This window comes from Sebastes umbrosus, chromosome 7 (genome assembly GCF_015220745.1).
Source record: "Sebastes umbrosus isolate fSebUmb1 chromosome 7, fSebUmb1.pri, whole genome shotgun sequence".
Taxonomy (NCBI): Eukaryota; Metazoa; Chordata; class Actinopteri; order Perciformes; family Sebastidae; genus Sebastes; species Sebastes umbrosus.
The window spans coordinates 9,567,470-9,581,357 of NC_051275.1; the positions used below are offsets into that span (position 1 = coordinate 9,567,470).

A 13,888-nucleotide genomic window follows, 5' to 3' on the forward strand; every position below is an offset into this window, starting at 1 on the left:
AAATCAATAATTGGATGTGCCAGAATTTTCTTCAGTTGAACAAAGACAAAACTGAGGTTGTAGTTTTTGGAGCCAGAGAGGAAAGATTAAAGGGTTAGTGCTCACCTACAAACTGTAATGTTAAAAAGCACGGACCAAGCCAGAAATCTTGGTGTAATCATGGACTCTGACCTGAGTTTTAACAGCCATATTAAAAGGTCCCATATTGTGCTCATTTTCAGGTTCAAACTTGTATTTTGTGTTTCTACTAGAACATGTTTACATGCTGTAATGTTCAAAAAAACTTTGTTTTCCTCGTACTGTCTGCCTGAATATGCCTGTATTTACCCAGAAACTCTGCATTTACTCAGAAACGCTCCTTTTTAGTGCATGTTGACGGCATAGCAACATAATTGCATTGCTAGGCAACAGCTTGGGTCCATGTGTACTCCTGTCAGCTGATGACATTCACGTACACTGCAACAGGAATAAACTGGAACATGTTTAGAATGTTTACGTTAAAAATTGTGTCAAGGGTCTAAATATTGTATATTTGTGACATCACAAATGGGCAGAAATCCTGACAGCTTGTTTCAAATGCAGAGTTTCTGAATACGGGCTGTGTGTATTTCTCTGTGGATTGAGTGTTTCGATACTTTCACAGTATTTATATAGAACTTAAGCCTGCTTTACAATAAAAAAACATGAAAATCTCATTTTTTTATAATATGGGACCTTTAAGACAATTACAAAGACAGCCTTCTATCTTATACTGCACTAGAACTTTTACTCTTGTGTGTTATACTCTATTTAAGCTTCTATCTTTTACTTTTAGCTTGTTTTTATTTTCTAATCTTTTACGTTTTTATTACTGTTTTAATTATGTCTTAATGTTCTTTTGCATTTTGAATGTTTGTGTAAAGCACTTTGAATTGCCCTGTTGCTGAAATGTGCTATACAAATAAAGCTGCCTTGCCTTAAGCCATACCTTTACTCTTTGTCCAATCATCATTTTGCGGTTCAATCCCACGGTCCAATCCCTCAGCTGTCTGAAGATCAAATCCAACTAAAACCTTCTCTCCCCTGTTTCATCAGCTCTGCTCTCTCTAGCTGCTGGTTCTTCCACCTGTTCCAGTAGATAGACGGGACCAAAACACTCTACATGTCTACATTTTAGTGTGTTGTAAGTCACATCGTCTTCCTGTGTGAAACTGTTTTTGTGCAGCAGAGAGGAAGATGTGAGCATCTGAAGCATGGAAGCGCAAAGAAAAGCAGAAGCAAAGTGTAACATGTTACCGGAAATGATAAGCAGGGGTCCCTAACTGCTGGCAATGAATGAAGAACAGCTCGTCACAGTCAAGTATATTCTCATATTAGTAAACGGAGATGTATTTGTATCAGCTTCACACTCATCCAACTCACATCCACTGACACTGCCTTCAAGTTTTCCAGTTGCAATTACAAAGCCATCACAAGTTACAAGATACATGGAGAATGTAACAAAAAGGGGGGAGTTAGTGCGTCTTTGCATTGAATGTAAAAATGGAGATTTATGGACTGCGAACTGGTTGTTTTACAAAAACATAATTGATGAGGAGCTATAAGACGCTCATTACAAGGAGCTGGTGTCTTTGACGGTATGGGGAGTTAAAATTGTTACTCAAACAGACATACTGAACCATGAATTTTGTGTTCTTTGTCACACCCCATAACCCCGGGTTCACATGGGCCGCGAAAGCGCCGTGATTGTCGGAGAAGTGCTGCCTGCATCCTTTAGGCGCCCGTGTAAATCAATCGGGCTGTTCAAATAGGAATCAACGCGCCACAGAGCTCCTTCGCATGCTGATGACAGCCACAAGAAGTGGCTGAAAGCTTTGGGGAAAAACAAGTGTATGTGAACCTCGTGATGAGAATCGTTGGTTGGAACTATTAGCAAAATGCTTACTGCCAAATGAAATGGTGATACTGAATGTACCTGTAAAAATGTCCCTTTATACGTCCAAAAATCCTCCTCTTCCCAAAAAACATGAAAAGGGAGCATAATATACTCAGATTATTCGGGTATGTATATGAATGCAATTTATATGAGTCAGAGTTGATATATAATAATACTGCTCTGATTTTAGTTTTTCTTATACAAGCAACACAGTGAGGTTTTCTCCATCTGTCAACGCCAAAGCAAAGTAATCCTCCCAAGCACACATTATAGGCTATATCCACCCACATAAGGACACATATCCCCAGGCAGCCAGTAGATATCAACCACTCCTATTTGTTCCCCAACCACCTCTGCTTTTGGACCACAAGATGGAGCCAGAGCACCAGGAAATGCTCCACATGCTTTTTATGAATCCTGTTTTCGCACAAAGCCTCCATTATTTCCCAGTGGCTGCCGTGATATTCTAGGGAGGGAACGGCAAAGTGATATAGATAAAGTGCAAACAAACTGCGCTGTGAAATGAACGGACGTGACAGCTTTAGTCCAGCTGACAGTGGGGAGGAGGAGGAGGTGGAGGAGGAGGAGGAGGAGGAGGAGGGTGTGTACAGGTCTTTGGAAATAGAGTGTAGCTTAAAGAAGAGGGTGGGGTACAGAAAGGGCGAGGAGAGAAATGCAGTGACGTAACAGTGTGTTCAAAAGTCACTACAACTATTATGAATGGCAAGGAAGTGTGTCATGTGCTGTAAAGCCAGATCAGCTGAGTGGAACGCATACTATATGTAAGTCTGCAGCTTTCCACAAACTATTCACACTTCATTTTGAAAATATCCTCTACTGTATCTCTAAGTTAGTCAATAAAACGTAGAAAGGCTGTGAGGGTTGTTGTATATAGTGTAAATGCTGCTCTAGAGAATAAAGCAGAGTGTAAAGACAGGGGAAGTGTTCTGCTCTGTGTTCTTAAGTCCGTCACCACAGGCTTCTCCAGACAATACTAGTCAGATAGGATTCAGACTGAACGGAGCGTGCAGAGCAACTATAAGACATTTGAATGATTTCTGAGGAGAATTAGTGTTACCTAACTATCCGGTCACCTCTGTAGTAATCATATAGGCATTATTAGAGGCTACAGTAAGCTAAACACTGTAATGATAATGGATCAACAACATATCAAGTCTGATGGTTAGACTAGATATTATACAACTGAGCTGTAGTAACCATCAGAAGTTTAGTCCTCCTGGAATTCAGTGAGCGTGACGGGTTTATATTAGTGTTAAACTGACAATACGTTCCTTTCAATTCATTGCTTCCGACACGTAGACAACGTCCACGCCTCTATTTAGCGTGGCCTTTATTGCTGAGAAACAGGGCAAGTCACTGGCAGTGAGACGTACTGTATGTTCATTGCATTGTTATTAGTTGCATTGTCGCCCCGCTTCCTACTTTTCAACACCATAACTATTTAGATGAAAGCATAGATGAATAGTTTGACAGCAGCCTGCAGCACACAGCTGCATCTCTTTCAGGCTCCAGAGCTATAGGCACCACAGTGACACAATTCATATGTGCATATCCTCAATGGCATGTGACATTTCACTAATGCCCCCAAGAGAATGTGCTCTAATGTTCTCTGCTGTCGGGAGCTCAGGGGATGATGACAGAGATAATAAAACCACAATCCACTCAATCATTTCTCCTACTAGGGGGCTGATTTCATTTCCACTCCCATGTTGACAGGATTGAACATGCTTTGAAGGACACACTGATTCAGTCCCTGAAACTGACTGATTGCCGTGGCTCAGTGTGATACACCGTCACCATCACCTTCACCGGCAGCTGGTTGCACAAGGAAAGACAAATAGTCAAACTTCAGACAGACATCTGGTTAGCTAGACTTACTTCTGAGTTAGTTGCACAGCTCAAACCTGACAACCCTACTATGATGTCTGTTAGTTATGAGATGTTACGTTGCAGTCACTTCGCCCAGAGGCTACTGATCAAAGCAATAACTCAAACAATACCTGTTCCTAAAACTACGCGTGTTGGTTTTACATTTATGTTCCTACACAAGATAAACAAACAAGATTCACAAAGTAAATAAAACTGATTTTGAAATGTAGGGAGGGTTTTTTTCCATTTTTGACAGAGCCAGGCAAGCAGTTTAATCCTCCCTCCCGTCTGGTCCTAAACTAGACTAAACATGCCCCAGACTTAACTCTGTGGATACTCACAGATGAAACTGATACAGACCTGCTCATCTGTCTGTGTCATAGAGCAAACAACTAATTTCCCCATAATGTTCTTTTTCAGCTCTCTTGCTTTCATCAGGGTGGCATTTCCAAGAATCCAAATCAACATTACAATCATCTCTTTAAAATAGTTCCTATAGAATACAAAACTTTTTAGAATAGTTAAAAAGGTTTGCAAGATGAAGGCAATATACCTGGACCAAAACTCTGGTATCATATCAAAAATGTTGGACTGGACTTCGACTGAGGTGGCCTAAGCTTATAATTAATCAATCTTTATGTATTTGCAACTTTCTAACAAACATTTGAGTATACAAGAGCATATCTAGGACTGTCTTAACTCAATCTCGGAGCCCATCGGCTTTCTGTCTGATGAAGCCTCTGGGGGGCAATATTTAGGGGTTTCCGGTGTAGCCAGCGGATATCCGGGCCAAGACTCCCTCTTCTGTGTGCCGGTCAATTGCTTACAGTCCAGTTGGAGTTGAAAGACGATGTGTACAACTTGATTGTTTCACAAGTAGCCAGTTTAATAAATACATATAAAAACAGTCCGCCCGTCTTAGTTTACAAAGATGTATTAATTCATCTGTTTCATTCTATGATCATGTTGTTGCCCTTAACTGTTTTGTTAGGGTTCAAGAAAAAGCTAAATGGTCGTCAGAGGATAGCCGGTGGGTTCCCAGACTGCATTTTGGCCAATGCGTTCCACGTCTTTTGCTCTCCACACGGACTGTTTCACCAAAGCCCGCTCAAACGGGATTGTAGTCCGAGCAGTATTGACCAAGCGGAAACACAACGCTTCCGATTCAAAAGTCTTGTACCGTTGCCTACAGACTCTGCAGTCATATGCAGATATCTGTTTATAGATACCTAGACAATACATCAGACACTAACCTTGTGTGGAGGGGGAGGAGGCAGACAGTGTGTGTGTGCGGGCATGTGTGCGTGTTATGCCTGAGCGAGCTCCTTCGTGTCTTAGTTCTGGTGCAGGGTGGCAGATGTAGGTCAGACAGGGTGCATGATGTATTTGTCTGTACATGTGCACATGTGATGCTAACGTAAAGATGACTTTGCACACACACACACACACACACACACACACACACTTTTCTATGCTCGATAAGAGTTGTAGACACTCTGCAAGCACACATGACGGCTCTAAATCCACACTCACATGTATTGTATGTTTGAGATACCAATTCAAACACATACATTAACACATACAGGTCACAGAGATTGAGACAGAACTGAACTTGTACGGGCATCACTGAAACTCAGTTTCCCACTTGTCTCCTTGAGATAAAAGCATTTGATAGAAATGCAGGATAAAGCCCCTGAAGGGCTCAACATCATCATCACCGGCCCCAATGTACGTGTCAGAATCGTCATCTTTCATTATGACCACTTCATTAGTTTCTGGTCATTTCTGCATTATTAAATTCTAACCGAGCCAGGGAGTACCTGATACAAAGGATTGCTAGGAAATACATGAACACTATTGGTGGGACTCTTGTGTCATGATTCAAATGTCTAATATTTTCAGTAAATACTCGCAACGCTGGAATCTGTCCAAGCATGTTTGTGGATGATGGGCGGTGCTGACTCTTTGGAATGTCACATATGTTTATATGTAACCAACATCAGACTCTGACCTAAATCAAAGCAGTCATGGTCTTAGCACTCTGTCCAATTATGGCCATGTGAACGTACAGTATACTTACTGGGACTCCAAACCTGTTAATTCAGTTGTGTACATGTCAGAGCAAGAATGGTCAGTCATGGTGACGGAAGATTTGACATGAAATCCTCAAAATGATGCAACCCCTCCATGGGGTTCCCAGAGTAATCTGAGGGGTCTTGAGATGGTTACTGGGATAGATATTAGGATCAGATTTGTCTTGTGAATTATTAGTAATAGTTTCACATCTTCTGGTTCTATAACAATTACTCAAATGAATCAATCAGAGAAGATTAGAGGGGAAAATCACTCTTTGGTGGAACTTCTCGCAACTCAGACGCGCAACCTGTGACATGGTGTTGTAAGAGTATACAGCTGGTCTAAAATGATGATTTCATTCAGAGAAAAAAACTCTTTGTAGACTATAAGTGCTAACTTTAACAAACTACAACCCATAGTTTGTTACTAACACAGAACCAAATAGCTACACTGAAAAACAAAGTGGCCCAATAGACAGAGACTGACTGTACAGAATGGTGTACCACAAAGACGCACACAATAACAAACAGAACCACGAGGAACACCCTAACCCTGATAGAGGCAATCGGTATAGCTGTAACCAGCCACAATGATTAAGGACTTGTTGGACGGCTGTGGTTCAGTGGTAGAGCAGGTCGTCCACCAATCGGAAAGTCGGCTCTTCTGGTCACATGTCGAAGTGTCCTTGAGCAAGACACTTAACCCCAAAATTGCTCCCAAAGGCTGTGCCATCTCACAACATGATAAACGGTCAACAGTCATGTTTTGTTTTCTCCGAGCATGTAATTCTGTCTGGCCGCAGTAATCTCTGTCTGTGGAATGTGTGGGCAGGACAAAACATGGATGATGCTTTTCTACACAACTATGAATCCAGCTCATCTGACCTAACATGCTAGTAGGTAAAAGGGCAGGTCAGGTGCTTCAAAAACCCAATAGAGGCAGCGAGATTTGGATGCAAGTCATTGACTGAAACCCTCAGTGACATGAGAGTGGCTGAAAGCATGTGCGGTATTGACTCTATTGATGATTAGGGATAGTGCATGTCAGTAGGTCAGGGTGCAGCTTCTGTACACATTGAACTCCATAATGGATTTAGGAGAAGGGTTTTTTTTTTTTTTAATTTTATTTATTCAGGGAGGTTTCACCAAGAGGAAGCCTCTCTTTTTGCATGGACATCCTGATCACATTTTACAAAGTTACACATATTCACACCTGGAAGCTGCCCAGTACAAACACAGTCTGATCTGCTGGCCACTGGAGCGGTTAGCATTAAGGACCTTGCTCATCGGCACCTCAGTGGTGGTAATGGGGAAGGGGCAAACGCTGCTTTTTCAATTTCCCCACCCGAACTTATCCTGCCGGTCCGGGGAGTGAACCGATGACCTCGCGGTCACAAACTCGCTTCTCATTACCGGCCAACTATAAAGCATCCTTCTGGTGTTAGTAACATATCATCTTCCAGTATTTCAGTGGATATTTCCAGACAACTATCACTCAGTTAGGTCAAAGGAGACTGATGTTCGTTACAGTGCAGATGTCTTTCAATCCTGTTCATGGTACCGCTCAACATCACTTCAGAGATGTGTATGAACATATCTCATGGAAGGGGAACTCCTCCGATTCTACACAAAACTGCCTTCTGTGACTCTGGAGGAGCTTCGGGAAGTCTGAGAAAATAGCCCTGATGATGTCATCGGGGTTATCTTGGCTTCGGCTAACAAAAGACGCTATTGAGTTGCATTACAAGTTAGGGGTGTAATTATGCAATCCGCAAGGACGGCCGCATGGACATGAGCTGACATGGAATTGTGACGCCTCAGTTGACATTGTAAACATGAGTTCATGGTCTCAATCGCTAGTTTCAAGTCTTCTGCAATACAGCATGATATTTATTTAGCAAATTATGGTCCCATTTAAAGTAAACTACACGATAAAGCAGGGGGTGCTTTAGGACGTGGCTACCTTGTGATTGACGGGTTGCTACCACAGCGCTGTCCGGTCTGGGGGTTGTCCGTGTTTTGGTCTTACAACTTTAACCCTTTGACAGTGTTTTCACTTCATGAAAGTTAATTGCAACATTTTGGACGACTAAAAATAACTTGTTCGGCTTTCGATTGTAGTTAACTCCATCCTCGCATCACGTCTGGTTGCAAAAAAACAAGATGCGAACTCGAGGCTTCATAACCGTAGTCCACAAACCAATGGGTGATGTCATGGTGACTATGTCCACTTCCTATATACAGTCTATGGTCCCACTACTACTGGGGCAAAAAATTGTCCTAAAGAGGGACTCCAAAGAAAAATCTCATAAGGAAAACATACTATAATTGTAACATCATACAAGAACTGTAGACGTACTGTTGGACACTGACAGATTAAACATTGAAAAGATGGGATATTGGGGCATGTGTTGGTCCATTTATGTCAATGCATGTATGGGGCACTCTACTAGATGAATGAACAAATTGACTACATTTCAAATGTGGTGAGTGATTGAACATTCAAAATATGAGATGCAAAATTGCTATTAGACAACAGCAAAATAAGCAATCTATCTCCATACTGGGACAGATTTTCTTTACATACTCATGTACTGATATGACATTCTTTCACACTCCAGCAATCCATTTCACATGTGATTACTTTGCATTTTGACAGGTTATATTATATTATCAGTCAATAACTACAATGCCATATGAAAGCCTACAGTTATGTAGATACACACACCCACACAGCAGTGACAGGATACAGTGATTGAACAATGAGCCGCGTACACAGTCTGTGCTCTCTGGCTGAGAGAAGCCCCAGGGCTTAGGTCAGCTGAGGAATAGTAGATAAAACACAGCGCCATGCACTGCCCTGTTTGCTCAAACGGAAACTGAACAGCAGATAAGCTGAGTGGCACAGGACATGTGCTGAAGTGTGGCCTTTGAGTTGAGTGTGTATATGTGTTGAATGAGTGATTGTGTAGGACTGACATTAACTTGCGTGTTTGTTTGGGGCTTCAATGAATTTTAGCAGTTTGATATGAACAAAAGAACCCATTTGTGGAGAAAACAAAGCAGTTCATTGGCTATGGGCTTCAGCAGCTTGCTGTCCCAGCTAAATTCTTCGCCCACCAACATCCTACTATATGTCTGCAACTGGTCTAAAACATCACGTGATTGCAAGTCTTTCCTTTTCTGGTCTATTTCCTTGACTTGCATTTGTGCTACCCATGTGATACTTTGAGGGGTACAAAGATGATTTCCATTTAAGTTCTCAAAAGTTAAATGTTGTCTAAACACTACAAGAACTTTGGCGTAATAAAGGTCACAGTGACCTTGACCTTTGACCACTAAATTCGAATCAGTTCGTCCTTGAGTCCAGGTGGACGTTTGTGCCAAAATTGAAGAAACTCCTTCCAGGCGTTCCTGATATATCACGTTCACGAAAATGGATCTAATGGGCGTACGACGGACAGACGGACAACCCAAAAACATAATGCCGTCGGCCATGAAGTCACCGGCATAGAGGCATAAATACAGTAGTGTATTCATGTAGTGCATTTTTTTAATTTGTATCAAGACGATTGTAAACAGAAGAAACAAAAACACTGATAAATTCTCTGGGCAGATACCGTGGTTGGCATCTTGACACTAAAAATTTGACATCAGGGAAACATTGTTTGGACCTTGAGCTGATAAGATGAACCGAGTCACTGATTCACTGCCTGCTCTATCCTAGTATTTACATTTGTGATATTTGCGGGCTGAGAACAGGCCTGTAATTATCGCAGAGGAAAGAGAAACTCTGTATCCCAAAGGAATTTCATAAACTTACAGAAGGCGTCTCATTACATAACATATGGCACCAATCTCAGCACTGATAGAGTAAACTCTCTCTATCAATGTGTGAAATTCTCCGTCTTAAATCCACAGGGCTTTATTAATATAAGTTTTCAACTTTGTTATTATTTGCAAACTGAAGTTTTTATTGTAAATCATGTCTATCGTCTCAAAGGTAAACTGACTGGACGACATCTACGTTCTCATGACGTGGTACTACTGGTTTAACCTTGAAATATGTACCATCAGTTTACGACACTTTCACTATCCAACACATATATCTTGTCCTTTCTATAATGATCTGTTTTAACTGACCGTTTGCCCCCAAAATCCCACTGCAAACAGGTCAAGGAGAGCACTGTTCTGTTACCGTGGAAACAGCCAGGTGCTTCGCTTGAGGCAGTGTGCTTTGACAGAGCTGCTGTGTCACTGTACTGTAGCGTGGAGAGAAAGGAGACTGCTGACGGTGTGGTTTTCAGTCAGCAGCAGTCAGCACTGAGAGAGAGGCCAAACAAGCAGTGGCATCTAACCAAGGCAGAGACACTGACACACTAGCCTCCAGCTCTCACACACTCCACACATGGTTATCGCCTTCTGAAAGGGGGCAGGGAAAGGAAATCACTGGGTTTATGGGAAATTGATTTTTAGCACATGCATTAGGGTGAGAAAGGCTCTACCAATCATTACGGATCTGACTTTTTCTCAAATTCTAATACCTCAAGTCATAGTATCAGCCAATACCGAGCGCCAATCCACTACTAGTGGTCCCTTATTTCACAAATTGAAAACTCTGCCATGGATTATTATGGTACTAAAAGCTGAGATGGCGGCCCCTTCATGTCTAAATAGATGGAACTAATCGGAAATACAGAATTTTCTGACATTGATGGAAAAAAAAAACATGTGGCGTGGTCAGGTATGGCCAATAACCAATCCATTCAATAAGGTCTATATTAGTGTTGATACTGATTGGTGCATCCCTACCAACCATCTTCACAATAGCCTCATTAGCTTATGTTTACTACAGCAAAATATCACAATCATTTCCATTAAAAAAAGGAAAAGACTGGCGCTATTCTAATGTTTATTTTTCTTATCTTACAAAAATCCCATGAAAGACCAAAACCAATCACTACTTTCTGATTTCCTTGTCCGTTGTTCTCACCCCCAAACCTGTTGATTGGTACCGACTGAAGACGTAAATCTTTAACAACAACTCACAAATGCATAGTTTCACTTTTCAAAAAGGCCCAGTAGAGATTTCTCTGAAAGTAGCCGGACACTTTAGTTCTTAGCAAATGTCTCTCATACAAGAGGAAATGGGATGGGGGCTATTTTCAGCAGCTTTCAATGCTCTAACTGCATTGCCATTTCCTGTCTCTTTATTCATTCGGCCACATTCACACTGTATTCATCTTAGCCGAGTTTGGTTCAACAGGGGTTTGTTTTGTTTTGCCCCACCCAGTACTGTACATAGGGAGATAGCAGGGTGAGCCCACAAATGTCATTTTCAGTTGACATAGAGACTTACAATTGACATACAGTTGTTGTTGGGAGGAGTTAACAATTTTTCATAATTAAAAAAATATATTGATTTAAGAGTTGTTATTTGTGTAAAGTGTACTTACAACGACCTGTACATTTGCGTTCATCTCATCCATACATGTTGACATAATTCTCATGCTATTTTTTGAGGTGGTGAACACAATAATACACTGTATGCGTGATTGAGTGTGTGTTCATGGTAATGAAGGAAGATGTCATCCAGTGCAACAGTGTGGCTCACTGATGGATTTTTGGACAACAATGGAGCTCTATGGCACAGAGGAAGAAGAGATATCAGGCTTTGGTACACACAAAACTAGGGATGCACATATACCGATACTGGATCGGATATCGAGCCGATACTAGGCCTGTCATGGTGGTCAGTGTTACACGGTGTTCGGGCACACACCGATTACATTATGTGCCCACCGCCCCCACTGTCGTTTTGCTTTTTGTAACAGAAATAAAAACCCATGTAGTTAATTTTGGAGTATCAGCGGCAGGATAACGATAGATAGTCCGACGGTGGACGCTACAAACTGACCATGAATGCATCCATACGGAGTCTCAGCTCAGAGTAGCAACTGTCATATTTCACACACGGGACGAGAGAGAGTTGACAGACTGAGAGATGGCGGAGGATTTGGTGTCGAAGCGAAAAGCAAACGCGCCTATTTGGCAATATTTCAGATTTAAACCCAATGCTATGAGGGAACCACAACATTAATGAGGTAGCGTTAATCGCTGCGAGCAAGACGGAGCGGTCACAGAGACGGTAAAGATCAAAGTAAGCGCGCTACACATATTGACCTTCATCTTTTCTTGTAAAATGTCCAGTGTAATTGGTAACACCGGTGTTGTCACAAATTCGGTGCATCCCTACACAAAATATTTGTTAATAGATACATTCATTGTTGGTTTGGTTCTAATGAATGAACATGGAAAAATTCTATCACCAGACTCATCTTTTATACTGAGTTTAATCAGTATAACTTTCCTCATCATCGCTCCCTCTGACACTGAAACCTCATTGTAATTTCTCAGCGATCAGCTGTTGAACTCTCCTGACCTCCCTTCTTTACTCCAACAAGTCTTTCATTCAGCAGTCTCCTGTATTATTCATCGGGCCTGCAGCATCTCTGTAAATAATTCAGTTCAAAGAGGAGGAGGGGAGACACCTCACGCCACAGCCACAGAGAGACACTTACCAGGAAGCTGCCAGGAAGGTCAGAGCGAGAGTTACAAGTGTAACGCCACATGAAGTACTGTAAAAATACTTGTCTAGTGCCCACACGCTGGCACTAGAAATGTCTGAGAAACATACTTCTACAGTTTCACAGAGTACATACTGTATAGTATCATGTCCTCTGAGCCCTGACAAGGCCTCAGCCCTCACCACAATGTTTGTTTAAGGGAAAGCCTCCTCTTATAGAAAGAGAAGGACTATCTAAGAATATGTGTCTAGACGTGTTGTATCTATGACTTGTGACACTGTTGAAGATTATAACTCAGGCTTTTGACATCTCAGATGCACTCAAGGGGTCGATTATGGGAGTAAAGCTCAGACTAACATAACGAACATCATGTCTACGTGCACACCTGGCTGCCATCAACCAGCTCATCACCTCTCCCGGGTCCCTGCTCTGCACACACCAGTCAGAAATCTACCCATCAACTCCACAGTAGCCTATTTCCTCACAGTACTCCTAAACCTCTGTCCCCGCCAGATCATCATCTCAACTACCGTGGTAGCTACGCTCAGACCGGGCCTTGTAAATTAGGTTCTCCTTGTATTCTTGTACGTGAACTAAATTGTGTGTGTTTCCTGTGCTCCAGGATTCCTGCTGCCCGGTCTGCTACCCCCCCGTGCAACCTCAGCACTGCCCACATCACTCACCCTCGTCCAGCCTGCATGATCTCACAATAAACCTTCTCAAAACTTCACCAACCTCTGTGTCAGTGTCCTACGTTTGGGTCCATCCTCGAGACACCACAACAGAAACCAGGATTCACACATTCTATTCTATAATGCATCTGTGTTTTAGCACACTTTGAACACATCATATCAAGGATGGACAACATTAACTGGCTTATGAGTTTATTTTTACAAAGGCCAATATGTCTAATTCGCTAACAATAAATGTATTCCATGCTTTATTATATGATATTCATTAGGGGCAGTGATGGCCTAAAGGTTTTGAGAAGCGAGCTTATGATCAGAACGTCGCTAGTTCCATCTCCCAGACTGGCAGGATAAACCTATATATATATATATATATATATATATACACAGTGACGGATTAACTAGTTACATGTAATGGAGTTACGTAATTGAATTAGAAAATAAATGTAATGGTAGTTAGTTTGTTGTTCATTCTCTTGCTCTATTTCAATCTTAATTCAAGTTAATTAGGTTTATATTTGTGGTTAATAAAAGTATGACAGTACTGAGTACTGTGGTGAGGTTTACACTGCCGGGTTTATGTTTTTTAATTTAAATTTAAAACATTTGTTAGAAAAGTATCAAATGTAATACGTTACATTACTTTGATGAAATAATTGAAATAGTTACATTACTTATTACATTTTCTATAGGGTAACAAGTAATCTGTAACCTATTATAATATACAGGCAG

At 41.5% G+C, this 13,888-nt stretch overlaps 1 protein-coding gene across 5 annotated transcripts in view; it reads right to left on the reverse strand.

Annotated features, from left to right (window-relative positions):
* The window catches only part of myo18ab (myosin XVIIIAb), a 142,326-nt gene that overhangs the window by 113,279 nt on the left and 15,159 nt on the right, over positions 1-13,888 (reverse strand). The window lies entirely within an intron of this gene.